The 15986-nt window shown below is 43.0% G+C and overlaps 1 protein-coding gene across 1 annotated transcript in view; it reads left to right on the top strand.

Annotated features, from left to right (window-relative positions):
- The window catches only part of LOC111822844 (zinc finger protein 268-like), a 63363-nt gene that overhangs the window by 16928 nt on the left and 30449 nt on the right, over positions 1-15986 (top strand). The gene's annotated exons all lie outside the window — the stretch shown is intronic.

Raw genomic sequence — 15986 nt, forward strand, 5'->3', positions numbered from 1 at the left:
ACAAAAATAACATGTGAAATCTCAACCAGAAGTCGCAGGGTGTGTAAATCTAGTTTGTCACCAAATCCCTTGTTAATGCGGAAACTTCTTGGAACATCATGTTAATTTATCTCTCCAACTACAAAAAATATATATGCACATAATTAGCTGTGAGTATCTGCTTATAAAACATCCACTGTCTGCTCACAGAATGTTGTAAACTAGCACAATGGAGAGGACTCAGTTATGGGGAGGTTACACTCAAGTGGGATAATATGAGCTGGAACTGTCACAAGGCCACTGCACTCCACCTACTAACCCATACAGAAGAGCTCACTACTGGGGGAGAATTGTGGTGCAGAGCCCCAGGGAGGTCGTGGAGATCTGGACAGTAGCTAAGTGTCCCTGCAAGCTTGTATTATGAGCAAGGTGGTGTTATGGATTGAATTGTGTCTGCCCAAAATATATGTTAGAATCTTAACCCCTATATTTGTGGTTGTGTTACCCAAAGCAGGTCCTGTTCATTGCAGCTTTTCATCAATAAAGACACACCGAGTTGAGGAGGAGGAAAGGTGTTTATTGCAAGCATGCAGGCAAGGAGCAGGGAAGTGTATACCTCAAATCAAACTCCGCCACAAAGAGAGGCAGAACCTTTTATATTATCTCTCACAAGGTAGTGCATACAAATGTTATGGACTACATAGGTTATCATCGTGCGCTGGTGTAGTAAGACAAATTGCATTTTTTCCCTTGGCATGTAGGCTAGTAAACTGGTTTTGACTGGCTTGAGCCACACACAGTGCTTTGAGGACAATGGACACGAGGGGGCAGGTTCTACATGGTCTGAGTAGCTCCCAGTTGAGCCACACCCATCGCCATCACTTTGTTTGCAAATGAACAGGAGGAGCAGGTTTTGCTTGACAATGGCCAAGCAGCTTCTGGCAGCATTGACTATGGATGTAATCCTGTTTGGGAATAGAGATTTCTATATTATCTTAACGAGGCCTGGTGCACAGTGGTTAAACACTTGGCTGTTAACCAAAAGGCTGGTGCTTCAAATCCACAGCTTTGCTCAAGAAAGATGTGGCAGGCTTCTGTAAAGATTATACATACATACCCGTTGCTGCTTCTGTAAAGACTATACATACATACTCGTTGCCATAGAGTCAATCCCGACTCATAGCAACCCTGTAGGACAGAGTAGAACTGCCCCATAGGGTTTCCAAGGCTGTAATCTTTAAGGGGAAACCCTGGTGGCATAGTGGTTAAGAGTTTGGCTGCTAACCAAAACGTAGGCAGTTCAAATCCACCAGGCACACCTAGGAAACCCTATGGGGCAGTTCTGCTCTGTCCTATAGGGTTGCCATGAGTCAGAATCAACTAGACAGCAATGGGTTCTTTTTAAATCAATGTAGAGTGTGTCCTAAACATAACTATTTCTGAGTTAGAAAAAAGAGCACATTAGACACAGAGGCAAGCACAGACTGGGGAAGACAGACGCCATGTGAGGATCTTCTACAAGCTAAGGAACCACGAAATGCCCAGAGCTACGGACAAGGAAGAAATTTACATGGTGAAGACCCTGAGTTGGACTTTTAGCCTCCAGAATTGTCAGAAATTTTGGTTCTTTGAAGACACCCACTTGTGGTATTTCTGTTATAGCAGCACTTGGAAAATAAGACAGGTCTTTTCTAGAGTTATGTCTGGCAGGGGCTTAATTCCTTGACCTTTCTTGATCAGCACTGAAGGAGGGACATAGGGGTCTTACTCTTGTCTATGATAAAGTGCTGGGGTGTCCCTGCCATTTCTGGTCTCAATCAGGAAGTTGGACCCACATACAGGTCCAACTGGGACCTGAGGGAGCACCCGCTACCCCGAGGGGAGGGGACATTACTGAGAGATATAGCCAGACAGATGAAGAGACCTAGCTGGGCACATTCTACACAGCCCAAGAGAAAAGAACATCTAGGGATCCATGGTTTTGTCTGTGTTTGTTTTTCCCTGCTTCTTTCCTCACCACCTCAAGAGGCAGAGTCAGAGAAAGAAAAGTAAGGAAACAAGATTCAGGCAGAAGCCCTTATCTGCCCAATGGAGATAAGGACAATAACTTGGAAATGCCCCTCACAGGAAAGACGTTCAATGAGTAAATCAAACTCCATTTGTGGACATCACCTGAGTCAGACAGACCTGGGCTTATATCCTTCTTCAGTCCCCTACAATGAAAGGACAGTGGACAAGACACTGAATTTCGCTGCCTCTGTTTCTTCATCTGTTATCTACCACCAGTTGCTGTCCAGTCTACCCTGACTCATGGCAACCACATGTGTGTCACAACAGAACAGTGCTCCGTAGGGTTTTCTTTTCTTTAAATAATTTATGTTGTTGTTGAGAACATACATAGGAAAACATACACCAATTCAAGTATGTACATGTACAATTCAGTGACATTGATTACATTCATTGAACTGTGCAATCATTCTCACCCTCCTTTTCTGAGTTGTCCCTCTCTCATGAACATATACTCACTGCCCGCTAAGACTCCTATCTAATCTTTGAGTTGCTGTTGTCCATTGGATCCCATACAGACAGATCTTAAAAAGAGCATAATACTCAAGGCAGACATGCTTTGTTGGTTAAGCTAAACTATTGTTTGGTTTTAGGAAGACTTCAGGGAATATTTTGGGTTAAAGGTCTAAAGATGATCTTAGGGCAATAGTTTCAGGCATTCATCCACCTCTATGGCTCCAGAAAGACTGGAGTCCATGAGAATTTGAAATTGTTCTGTATTTTCCCTTTTTGATAAAGATTCTTCTATAAAATCTTTGATCAAAATGTTCAGTAATGGTAGCTGGGCACCATCCAGTTCTTCTGGTCTCATAGCAAATGAGGCAGTTGTTCATGGAGACAATTAGCCACACATTCCATATCCTCCTCCTATTCCTGACTGTGCTTCTTCCTTTGTTGCTTCAGGCAAACAGAGACCAATTGTTTTGCCTTGGATGCTCCCTTGCAAGCTTTTAAGACCCCAGGCACTACCAATGAACTGGGAGGCAGAACAGAAGCACTAAACACATTAAACCAATTAACTGGGATATCCCATGATGCCATGACCCTAAACCTCCAAACCAAGGAACCAAATCCCATGTGGTGTTCCGTTGTTCATAAGCAGCCTCATTAGCTACTCGTTTTTTTTTGTCATCGTTGTAAATATATCTATCACAAAACTTGCCATTTCAACTTTTTAGAGGTGTATAACTTATTGACAACAATTAACAATAATCGGCTGTGCAACCGTATCCTTAATCAATTCGATTTTTCTATCACTGTCAACGATAACTCAGTATTCCATAAGCAATAACTCCCCCATACTCCCTCCCTCCCATGCCTGGTAAACCCCTAATAAACTTTGGTCTCTATACATTTGGCTGTTCTTGTCTTTTATATAAGTGAAGGCATACAATATTTGTCCTTTTTTGTTGACTTCTTTCACTCAGCATAATGTCTTCAAGCTCCATCCATGCTATACCATATATCAAGACTTCGATTCTCTTACTGGCTGAGTAGTATCCATTGTATGTATGTACTACTTTCTGTTTATCCATTCATCCATTGATGGATATCTAGGTTGTTTCCACCTTTTGGCTATTGTGAGTAGTGTTTCAATGAACATTGGTGTACAAGTATCCATCTAAGTCTCTGTTTTCAAGTCTTTTGGGAATGGAATTGCTGGATCATATGTGTCTTAGTCATCTAGTGCTGCTATAACAGAAATACCACAAGTGGATGGCTTTGACAAAGAGAAATTTATTCTCTCACAGTCCAATAGGCTACAAGTCCAAATTCAGGGTGTCAGCTCCAGGGGAACCCTTTCTCTTTTCTATTGGCTCTGGAGGAAGGTCCTTGTCATCAGTCTTCCCTTGGTCTGGAAGCATCTCAGCACAGGAACCTCAAGGTCCAAAGGATGCACTCTGCTCCTGGCACTGCTTTCTTGGTAGTATGAGGTTCCCATGTCTCTCTGCTAGCTTCTCTCTTTTATATCTCAAGAGATATTGGTTTAATACACTACCTAGTCTTGTAGACCTCATCAATATAACTGCCACTAATCCATCTTATTACATCACAGTGATAGCATTTACAACACATAGGAAAATCATATCAGAAGACAAAATGGTAGACAATCATACAATACTGGGCATCATGACCTAGCCAAATTGACAGATATTTTTGGGGGACACATTTCAATTCAGGACAGTCATGGTGTATGACTCTTTTAATATGCTGTTGGATTCTGTTTGCTAGTTTTTTGTTGAGGACTTTTGCATCAATATTCATGAGGGATATTGTGTCTAGTTTACTCTTCTTCTGGTGTTGTTGTCTAGTTTTGGTCTCAGGGTTGTTATGGATTGAATTGTGTCCCCCATAAATATGCATTGTAAACCCTAGCTTCTATGCCTGTAATTTTAATCCCATTTGGAAATGGGTTGTCTTGTTTATGTTAATGAGGCAGGATTAGTGTAGGATGTGTCTTGAGATATAAAAGAGAGTAAACAAGCAAGCAAGAGAAGCAGAGATGGGGGAAGAAGCAATGCCAAGCCACATGAAGATCGCCGAGGAGCAGAAGCTCAAAAGAGACAAGGACCTTCCTCCAGATCCAATAGAGAAAGAAAGATTTCCCCTAGAGCCAGCACCCTGAATTTGGACTTCTAGTCTCCTAAACTGTGAGAAAATGAGTTTCTGTTTGTTAAAGCCATCCACTTGCGGTATTTCTGTTATAGCAACACTAGATAACTAAGATAGTTATGTTTCCTTCATAGAATAAATTATGGAGTATTCCTTTCTTCTCTGTCTTTTGGGAAAAGTTTAAACAGGATTGGTGTCAATTATCTAAATGTTTGGTAGAATTCCCCAGTGAAACCATCTGGTCCAGGACTTTTTTTTTGTTGGGAGGTTATTGATCACTAATTCAATCTCTTCACTTGTTATGGTTCTGTTGAGACTTTCTATTTCCTCTTGAGTCAGTTTGGGTAGGTTGTGTCGTTCTAAGAATTGGTCCATTTCATCTAGGTTATTCAGATTGTTGTCATACAGGTTGTTCATAATATTTTGTCATAATTCTCTTTATTTCTATCAGGTCTGTTGTAATGTTTCCATTTTCATTTGTTATTTTGGGTATTTTTATCTTTTCTCTCTTTTTCTTTGTTAGTCTAGCTAATGGTTTGTCAGTTTTATTGATCTTTTTCAGAGAACCAACTTCTGGCGTTATTGGTTCTCTCTATTGTTTTTCTGGTTTTGATTTTATTTATTTCTGCTCTGATCTTTGTTACTTCCTTTCTTCTGGTAGGTTTAGGCTAGTTTACTCTTCTCTTCCTAGTTTCTGGAGTTGTTGAGTTAGGCTGTTTTTTTGAGATCTTTCTTCTTTTTTCATGTAGGTGTTTATTGCTATAAGTTTCCCTCTGAGTACTGCCTTCACTACATCCCATAACTTTTGGTGTGTTGTGATTTCATTTTCATTTGACTCTAAGAAGTTTGTGATTTCTCTTTTGATTTCATCCTTCACACATTGGTAGTTTAATAGCATGTTGTTTAATTTCCATGTGTTTGTGTATTTTTCAGGTTTTTCTTTTTTTTTTAGTTATTGATTTCCAGTTTCACTCCGCTGTGGTCAGAGAAAATACTTTGTATAATTTCAGTCTTTTTAAATTTACTGAGACTTGCTTTTTGACCTAACATGTTGTCTATCTTGGCGAATGAGCCATATGCACTGTAGCAGAATATATATTGTGTTGTTGTTGGGTGGAGTGTTCTATATATGTCTGTTAAGCCGAGTTGGTTTATAGTATCATTCAGGTCCTCTGTTTCCTTTTTGATCTTCTTTCTAAATGTTCTGTCCAATACTGAAAACAGTGTACTGAAGTCTCCAGCTATTATTGTAGTGGTATCTATGTCTCCCTTCAATCCTATTGCTTTACATATTCAGGTGCTTCGTCATCAAGTACATATATATATGTGATGGTTAAGATTGTGTGTCACCTTAGCTGGGCCATGATTCTCAGTGTTTATATGTGATCACCCCCATGATAGGATCTGCTGTGAGTAGCCAATCAGTTGAAAGAGAGTTTCTCTCAGAATGTGACCTGACATTCTGGCTTTTGCCTGCTCTATATCCTGTAGCTGGCCCCTGTTCCTCTTACCTCTGGTTCTTGGGACTTGAGCTAGCAGCTTACCTGCTGTACTTGGGATTCATCGATTTTCATAACCTGTGAGCAAGAGCCCTGCTCTCTAACCTGTTGATCTTGGGTTCTCAGCCCCCGCAGCTACATGAATCAGGAGAAGCCTCTATCCTGACCCATGGACTTGGGATGGTCCAGCCCCTACAACCGCTTGAGCTACTTCCTTGATATAAATCTCTCTCTCTATATATATATATTTATGTACTTTAATGGTTTTGTTTCTCTAGAGAATCCAGCCAAAGACAATTGGTATCAAGAGTGGTTCTAGAGAAACAAAATGGTCGGGATGAATTTTCTAAATTGGTTCCCAGGTCTAGTTAGTCTTAAAGATGTTGATGACTCTGCTTCCAGTATAAAGAGGGTGCTGCTAATCTATGGCATGAGGTGTCTATTCAAATACACAAAATATCACTACCAATAGATCAGGTACTGGTGAAAGGTGAGGCTCTGGGTGATTGCATGTGTGATACCTTTCTACAAAATTGTTATAATAAGAAGTATAAGGAAGCTGGTTAGTTGGTCCTACTTTCACTAGAAAAACTGGTGAAAGAAAGAGATGTGCTCAGGGCTTCAGAGTCAAAGCTCAAGTGCCACATAAACGACCTCAAAGTTTCCACTTGCACCTTGAAAGAAAGCATTATTCCTTGTAGTAACAGAGCTGATATTGCTGGAAACCAAACCCAGAGTCTTATTGTAAGAGTGACAGAATTACAACATCAACTCAACTGCCAACCTTGAAAGGTGTCTGAAGTTAAAGTGAGGGCACTGATTGGGAAGAAATGAGATCCTGAAACTTGGGATGGGGATATATGGGCAGACAGTCAGGAAGCTGGAGACACTGAGCCCCTAAATTCTGTTGAATCACTCCTGCCAACAGAACTAGTCCTGTCACTCCCATCTGAAGAGATTACTCCATGTTGTCTGCTAAACCACCTTGCCAAGTAAAACCATTAGTGCCTCCACTCCCATCTAATGAGATTAATCCAGCTGCATCTAAAGCATCTTTGTCTGAGACATTGCCTGGGGCATTGCCTGAGACAGATGCTTTACAAGACAATGCTGACTGTTCTCAAAACATTTCCTCATGGATTTTGGTTCTAGACCTATAACTAGACATAAGTGCTAGTGAGCCCCAAAAGATGAAGTACAAAGTGTGACCCAGGAGGAGGTACACTGCACTCCAAAAGAACTGCTTGATTTTTCTAATGTGTACAAACAGAAACCTGGGAAATATATGTGGGAATGGCTATTAAGGATGTGGGATAATGGTGCAAGGAACATACAGATGGATCAGTCTGAGTTTATTGATATGTGCCCACTAAGAACAGATTCTTCATTCAGTGTTTCAGCTTGAGAAGTTAGGAAAGGATCTAATAGTTTATTTGGTTGTGTTGCTGAAGCATGGATTATTCAGTGGTCTAAACTAAATCAAATTGAAGTACCAGACCTACCTTGGTATACTGTAGAAAAAGGTATACAAACGTTTAGGGAAATTGGCATGCTAGAGTGGATTTATCAAGTTAGACCCACAGACCCACACATGGAGTGCCCAGAGGACACACCTTTCACCACAATGGTGAGGAACAAATTTGTGAAGGGAGCTCCAGCATCCTCGAAGACTGCTGTGATTGCTATTTTATGTAAATCAGATTTGACAGTAGGGACTGTCCTAACTGAATGAAGACACATAAGTACAGTGGGGTTGATTAGAGCCTGTCGTGGTAGGGGCCAAGTGACAGCACTCAATTGACAAAGACAAGGCGGGTGCGGTTACCATAATGGACAGCAGAGTCAAAGCAGTAATCAGAATAGTTGACTCATATGGATTATGGCGTTGGCTATTTAGTCAGGGTGTTCCTAGGAGTGAAATAGATAGGAAATCTACTAAATATTTACTTGATCTGTACAAGGAAATGAATTTTAGATGACGTGAACAGCAGTCTAACTTGAATCACCAGAAGAGAGAGTTATGGCCCCTCAATCAATTCCCACCACTTGAGCAAGTTTAAAGACCCACAATCCCTTGATGGAAAGGGAGGCCGGGTCTCCTTGAGGAAGGACTCCAATACACTGCCAGAAACTTATACTGTTAATCTTTCTCTTAGCCTTCCCCCAAAGGGATCTACGGCGTTTTACGAGAGTAACTGTTCACTGGGGAAAAGGAAATAAGCAGACTCTTCAGGGATTAGGGGATACTGACTCTGAACTGACACTAATTCCAGGAGACCCAAAACATCACTGTGGCCCACCAGTCAGGGTTGGGGCATATGAAGTTCAGGTCATTAATGGAGTCTTAGCTCATGTCCTTCTCACAGTAGGTCCAATGGGTCCTGAACCCATCCTGTAATGATTTCCCCATTTCCAGGATGCATACTTGGAATAGATATACTAAACAATTGGCAGAACCCCCACATTGGATCTCTGACAAATGGAGTAAGGGCTATTATGGTAGGAAAAGCCAAGTGGAAGCCATTAGAAACTGCCCCTACCTAGGAAAATGGTAAACCAAAAGCAATACTGCATTTCTGGAGGGATTGCAAAGATTACTGCCACCATCAAGGACTTGAAGGATGCAGGGGTGGTGATTCCCACCACATCCCCATTCAACTCACCTATCTGGCCTGTGCAAAAAACAGATGGATCTTGGAGAATGACAGTGGATTGTCGAAAACTTAACCAGGTGGTGACTCCAATTGCAGCTGCTGTTCCAGATGTAGTTTCATTGCTTGAGCAAATTAATACATCTCCTGGTACCTGCTATGTAGCTACTGATCTAGCAAATGACTTTTTCTCCATACCTGCTCCGAAGGACCATCAGAAGCAGTTTGCCATTAGCTGGCAAGGCCAGCAATACACCTTCAGTAGCCTGTGTCAGGTCTGTATCAACTCTTCAGCCTTATGTCATAATTTAGTCCACAGGGACCTTGATCACCTTTCCCTTCAACAAGACGTCACACTGGTCCATTACCTTGATGATATTATGCTGATTGGACTAGTAAGGAAGAAGGGTCAATGACTCTGGACTTATTGGTAAAACATTTGCATGCTAGAGGGTGGGAAATTAATCCCAAAAAAACTTTAGGCACCTTCCACCTCAGTGAAATTTCTTGAGGTCCAGTGCTGTGGGGCATGTCGAGATATTACTTCTAAAGTGAAAGATAAGTCATTGCATCTGGCTCTTCCCACAACTAAAAAGGAGGCACAACACCTAGTGGTCCTTTTTGGATTTTAGATGTGGCATGTTCCTCGTTTGAGCATGCTACTGTGGCCTATTTATCAAATGACTTGGAAAGCTACTAATTTTGTATGGGGCCCAGCACAAGAGAAGACTCTGCAACAGGTTCAGGTTGCCGTGCAAGCCGCTCTGCCACTTGGGCCATATGATCCAGCTGATCCAATGGTGCTTGACGTGTCAGTGTTAGATAGTGATGCTGTTTGGAGTCTTTGGCTGGCCCCTGCTAGTGAATCACAGGACAGACCCTTAGGATTTTGGAGCAAAGCCCAGCCATCCTCTGCAGATAACTACTGTCATTTTGAGAGACAGCTTTTGGCTTGCTACTGGGACTTAGTAGAGACTGAATGCTTAACCATGGGACACCAAGTCACCATGCAGCCTGAGCTGCCCATCATGAACTGGGTGTTGTCTGACCCACAGCCTTATAAAGTTGGACATGTACAGCAGCACTCCATCATTAAATGGAAGTTCTATATACGAGATTGGGCCCGAGCAGGACCTGAAGGGAAAAGTAAGTAGCATAAGGAAATAGCCCAAATGCCCATGGTCTCCACTCCTGTCATTACCTTCCATCTCCCAGTCTGCACCTGTGGCCTCATGGGGAGTTCCTTGTGATCAGTTGACTGAAGAAGAGAAAAGTCATGCCTGGTTTAGAGATGATTTTGCGCGACATGCAGGCACCACTTAAAAGTGGTTGGCGGCAGCACTACAGCCCTTTTCTGGGACCGTCCTGAAGGACAGTGGTGAAGGAAAATCCTCCCAATGGGCAGAGCTTTGAGCAGTGCACCTGGTTGTTCACTTTGCTTGGAAAGAGAAATGTCCAGATGTATGATTGTATACTGATTCATGGGCTGTGGCCAATGGTTTAACTGGATGGCCAGGGACTTGGGAGGAACATGGTAGGAAAATTGGAGACAGATTTATGGGGAAGAGGTATGTGGATAGATCTGTCAGAATGGGCCAAAGAAGTGAAGATATTTGTGTCTCATGTGAATGTTCACCAAAGAGTGACCTCAGCAGATGAGGATTTTAACAATCAAGTGGACAGGATGACGTGTTCTGTGATCTTCTTTCCCTAGTTACTCTCGTCATTGCTCAATGGGCTCATGAACAAAGTGGCCATGGTGGCAGGGATGGAGGATATGCATGGGCTCAGCAACATGGACTTCCACTCACCAAGGCTGACTTGGCTACAGCCACTGCTAAGCGTCCAATCTGCCAGCATCAGAGACCAACACTGAGTCCCCTATATGGCACCATCCCTCAAAGTGATCAGCCAGCAACCTGGTGGCAGATTTATTACATTGGACCAGTTCCATCATGGAAAGGACAGTGTTTTGTTCTTACTGGAATAGACACTTACTCTCGATATGGATTTGCCTTCCCTGCACGAAATACTTCTGTCAAAACTACCATCTGTGGACTTACAGAATGTCTTTTCCCCATCATGATACCCCACACAGCATCACCTCAGGTCAAGGGACTCACATCACAGCAAATGAAGTGCAGCAATGGGCCCATGCTCGTGGAATTCACTGGTTTTACCACGTTCCCCATTATCCTGAACCGGATTCATAGCTGGATTGATAGAACGATAGAGTGACTTTCCAATAACACAATTATGGTGACACCTAGGTGGCAATACCTTGCCAGGTTGAGGCAATGTTTTCCAGGAGGCTGTATATGCTCTAAAATAGTGTCCAATATATGGTGCTGTTTCTCCCATAGCCAGGATTCATGGATCCAGGAATCAAGGGGTGGAAATGGGAGTGACACCACTCACTATTACCCCTAGTGACCCACTCACAAGATTTTTGCTTCCTGTCCCCACAACCTGATGCTCTGAAGACCTAGAAGTCCTAGTTCCAAAGGGAGGAATGCTCCCACCTGGAGACACATCACTGATTCCATTGAACTGGAAGCTAAAAATGCCACCTGGCCACTTCAGGCTCCTCCTGCCTCTGGATCAACAGGCAAAGAAAGAGGTTAACATACTGGCTGGTGTGATTGATCCTGATTACCAAGAGGAAATCAGATTGATATTACATAATGGAGGTGAGGAAGAGTATGTCTGGAATGCAGGAGATCCCTTAGGGCCTCTCAGTACTACCATGCCCTGTGATTAAAGTCAATGGAAAACTACAGCAACCCAATTCCGACATGACTACTAATGGCCCAGCCCTTTCAGGAATGAAGGTTTGGGTCACCCTCCAGGCAAAGAACCATGATCAGCTGAGGTGCTTGCTGAGGGCAAAGGGAATACGGAATGGGTGGTGGAAGAAGGTAGTTCTAAATACCAGTTACGGCCACGTGACCAGTTGCAGAAACAAGAACTGTAATTGTTATGACTCTTTTCTGTTTTTATGAGTGCATCAAATATTTTTGTTTCCCTTACTTACAAAATATAAGATGTAAACAGGGCTAGTGCATTTTTGGTTGTATGTGTGTTGGTTGTATCATGTTAGGCACAAGTATGACTTTATAACTGTCTTTATTCAGAGATTCTGTATGGTTTAAGGAGATGTGTACATGTACCAAATTGACAAGGGGTGGACTGTGGTGGTTAAGATTGTGTGTCAGCTTGACTGGGCCATGATTCTCAGTGTTTTGGCAGTTGTATAATGTTGTGATCCCTTCCCTGCTGAGATTTGGTATGTCATCACCCCCATGATGGGATCTGCTGTGAGTAGTCAATCAGATGAAAGGAGTTTCCTTGGGCATGTGGCCTGCATCCAAATAATTGGAGGTTCTGGTAAGGCTTGTGGGCTTTTGCTCATTTTGGATCCTGCAGCTGGCTCCTGTTTGCTGACTGTCAGTTCTTGGAACTTGAGCTAGCAGCTTACCTGCAGTCTTGCCTGCCAGTCTTGGGATTTGTTGATCTTCACAGCCTGTGAGTAACAGCTCTGCTCTCCAAGCTGCCAATCTTGGTTTTGCCAGCCCTTGCAGCTACGTGAATCAGGAGAAGCCTTTATCCTGACCCACGTACTTGGGATGATCCAGCCTCTACAACTGCATGAGCTGTTTCCTGGATATAAATCTCTCTCTCTATATATATATATATATATATATATATATATATGCTTTACCAGTTTTAGTTCTCTAGAAAACCCAGCCTAAGACACTCTTACAATTTAAACGCCCTTTCCATGAGCTAAACTGAATTACACCTGCTTTGCAGAACCCCAAATGGCGTGTTGCAGAAGGGACCAGTGTAGCCCAGTTCTCAATCAGAGTTCTAGAAAAAAAGCCAAAGAGCCAGTCTCCAACCTGTGAGTGAGGCTTCTCTTCCATGAGCAGGGTGAGAGTTTGCTACTAACTTTGAGAACTTCAATAAGAGGAAAATGACTACAGAGGAAAGCGCTGGAGTTGAGCGTAAGGGCTCAACTGAGACTTTGGGAACCTGCTTTGCTTTCCCAGTCTGTTTCCCTGTAAGGAAAATGAGGCTGACCACAAGGGTGCACGGGCAATGCAAGGCCAGGCCTATATGGCGCTCACGCGTGGTGGGGCGTATATTATGCAACCTAAGCCCATGGAACTCAGCTCCGCTTCAGCAGAAATTTAGGTCAAAACCTTAACTCTCTTCCTCTCTTTTGTGGAGGTAATTCTGCTGCTAATTTTGCAAGGGTCCTGTGGGGTTGAGTTTGATATTGTGTCTTTAAGCCCTGATGGAAAACCAAAAGGGAAGAAGACGCTCTGCATTTCTCAGGCTGAAAGAACTGAAGAAAAAATTCAAGCCTTGAGTTGCAATAGTGAAGGATTCTATGAGGAAAATATTAAACAATTGAAAAGAAGATGGAAGGAATACACAAAAGTCTGTATACCAAAAAGAATTGGTCAATGTTCAACCATTTCAGGAGGTACTACATGAGCAGGAACCAAGGTACTGAAGGAAGAAGTCCAAGCTTCACTGAAGGCACTGGAGAAAAACAAGGCTCCAGGAATTGAGAGAATACCGAGATGTTTCAACAAACGGATGAAGCGCTGCAAGTACTCACTCGTCTATGCCAAGAAATTTGGAAGACAGCTACCTGGCCAATCGACTGGAAGAGATCTATATTTATGCTTATACCCAAGAAAGGTGATGCCACCGAATGTGGAAATTATCGAACAATATCATTAATATTACACAGAAGTAAAATTTTGCTGAAGATCATTCAAAAGCAGCTGTACAGTATATCAACAGGGAACTGCCAGAAATTCAAGCCAGATTCATGAGAGGACGCGGAACAAGGGATATCATTGCTGATGTCAGATGGATCCTGGCTGAAAGCAGAGAATACCAGAAAGATGTTTAGCTGTGTTTTATTGACTGCAAAGGCACTTGACTGTGTCGATCATAACCAATTATGGATACCATTGCAAAGAATGGGAATTCCAGAACACTTAATTGAGCTCATGAGGAAACTGTACATAGATCAAGAGACAGTCGTTCCAACAGAACAAGGGGATACTGCGTGGCTTAAAGTCAGGAAAGGTGTGCGTCAGGGTTGTATCCTTTCACCATACCTATTCAATCTGTATGCTGAGCAAATAATCCGAGAAGCTGGACTATATGTAGAAGAATGTAGCATCAGGATTGGAGGGAGACTCTAACAATCCGTGTTATGCAGACGACACAACCTTACTTGCTGAATGTGAAGAGGACTTGAAGCACTTACTGCTGAAGATCAAAGACCACAGCCTTCAGTATGGATTATGCCTCAACATAAAGAAAACAAAAATCCTCACAATTGAACCAATAAGCAACATCATGATAAAGGGGAAAAGATTGAAGTTGTCAAGGATTTCATTTTCCTTGGATCCACAATCAACACCCATGGAAGCAGCAGTCAAGACATCAAAAGACGCATTGCAATGGGGAAATCGGCTGTAAAAGACCTCTTTAAAGTGTTGAAAAGCAAAGATGTCACCTTGAAGCATAAGGTGCCCCTGACCCAAGCCATGATGTTTTCAACCACCTCATATGCATGTGAAAGCTGGACGATTAATAAGGAAGACCGAGAAGAATTGACATCTTTGAATTGTGGTGTTGGTGAAGAATATTGAATATACATACCATGGACTCTCAAAACAACAAACAAATCTGTCTTGGAAAAAGTATAACCACAATGCTCCTTAGAAGCAAGGATACCGATACTACATCTCACATACTTTGGACATGTAGTCAGGAAGGATCAGTCCCTGGAGAAGGACATCATGCTTGGTAAAGCAGAGGGTCAGTGAAAAAGAGGAAGACCCTGAATGAGATGGATTGGCACAGTGGCTACAACAATAGGCTTAAGCATAACAACAATTTTGAGGATGGCGCAGACTGGGCAGTGTTTCATTCTGTTGTACATAGGGTCGCTATGAGTTGGAACCAACTCAATGGCACCTAAAAACAACAACTAGCCGTGAGGAGTGAGGAGGGGTATCTGTGTTACCCTGACCGCCTGCACTGAATTCCTGCTCCTCTGACTCTGCTCACAGCTCAGTGCTCAGGCCTGTAGCACCTTTTGGCCCCACTTTACCACTACACTGGGCCATGTCCTTTCCATCTGTTCATCTATACACCTGCTGCAAAGCTCCTTACTGGGTGTTACTGCTTTACTGAGGTATGGTCACATGGTGGTAGGGAGGTCAGGAAACTGGACCAATGGGTCCGTGCCCAGTGTGCAAGAAGCCAATCTCTCAGACACTGCTTTGAGAGGAAGAGTATATTTCGCAGGCTAGCAAGTGGGAACTCAGAGGTATCAACCTCAGATTGAGTTCCTCTATTTGAGGAATCATTTACATTTTCTAGGTTTGGGGAATTATACATATTCATATAGGGTGGAGGAAGCAGGTGGGCAGGATCAGGAAGTTCTACATATTCTTAGTCTGTATTGATTATTTATTATGGGGCGGGGCTAAGACTTGGCACGGAAGTGGCCAGTGGACTCTTCTCTTTTGAAATGGGCTTGGCTACTGCAGATGATGTATGCCCGGTAATTTAAGTTCCTCAACATGAGTCTTTTGGTTCCTTGACCTGAGTTTTCCCACGCTATTCAGGATGCGTGGGGGGTCCGAAGTTGCCTGTCAGTCACTCTTGTCTGCTCTGTGCATGTCTGACCTCCTTAAACCCGTTAGATCCAGATGGGTCAGGAATTCTCCAGAGAGTCTGCAAAACAACTTAGAGGAAGTGAGTGACGTGGTGGGGAGGTGACTGGGAGTGGGGAGGTGACTGGGAGTGGCCTGATAACGGGTGGAGTACTAATTAGGTGTTTTATCTTAAGGTCCCCTAACAGTCACACCCACCCTGTTGGCTGCTCCAGCTCTGGCCTCTGCTCTTTTCTCTCTGTCCCATTTGAGGTGATGAAGGGAATAGCTTCTACTCCTACGTGCCACAGAGCAGCACCGACCCCAGCTGCTGTGTGTAATCAGTCATGGTCCACAGTTTGCAGATAACCTAGTGGGGTTGTAGCGGAGTCCAGAGCAGGAAATCCCTAACAGTGTAGAAGTAACAGCTTACCCTGGTTGTTGTGAGTTCTACCTGCTGCTACAGCTCACTCTTCCTAGCAAGA

This window comes from Trichechus manatus, unplaced genomic scaffold (assembly GCF_000243295.1).
Source record: "Trichechus manatus latirostris isolate Lorelei unplaced genomic scaffold, TriManLat1.0 scaffold00008, whole genome shotgun sequence".
Lineage (NCBI taxonomy): Eukaryota > Metazoa > Chordata > Mammalia > Sirenia > Trichechidae > Trichechus > Trichechus manatus.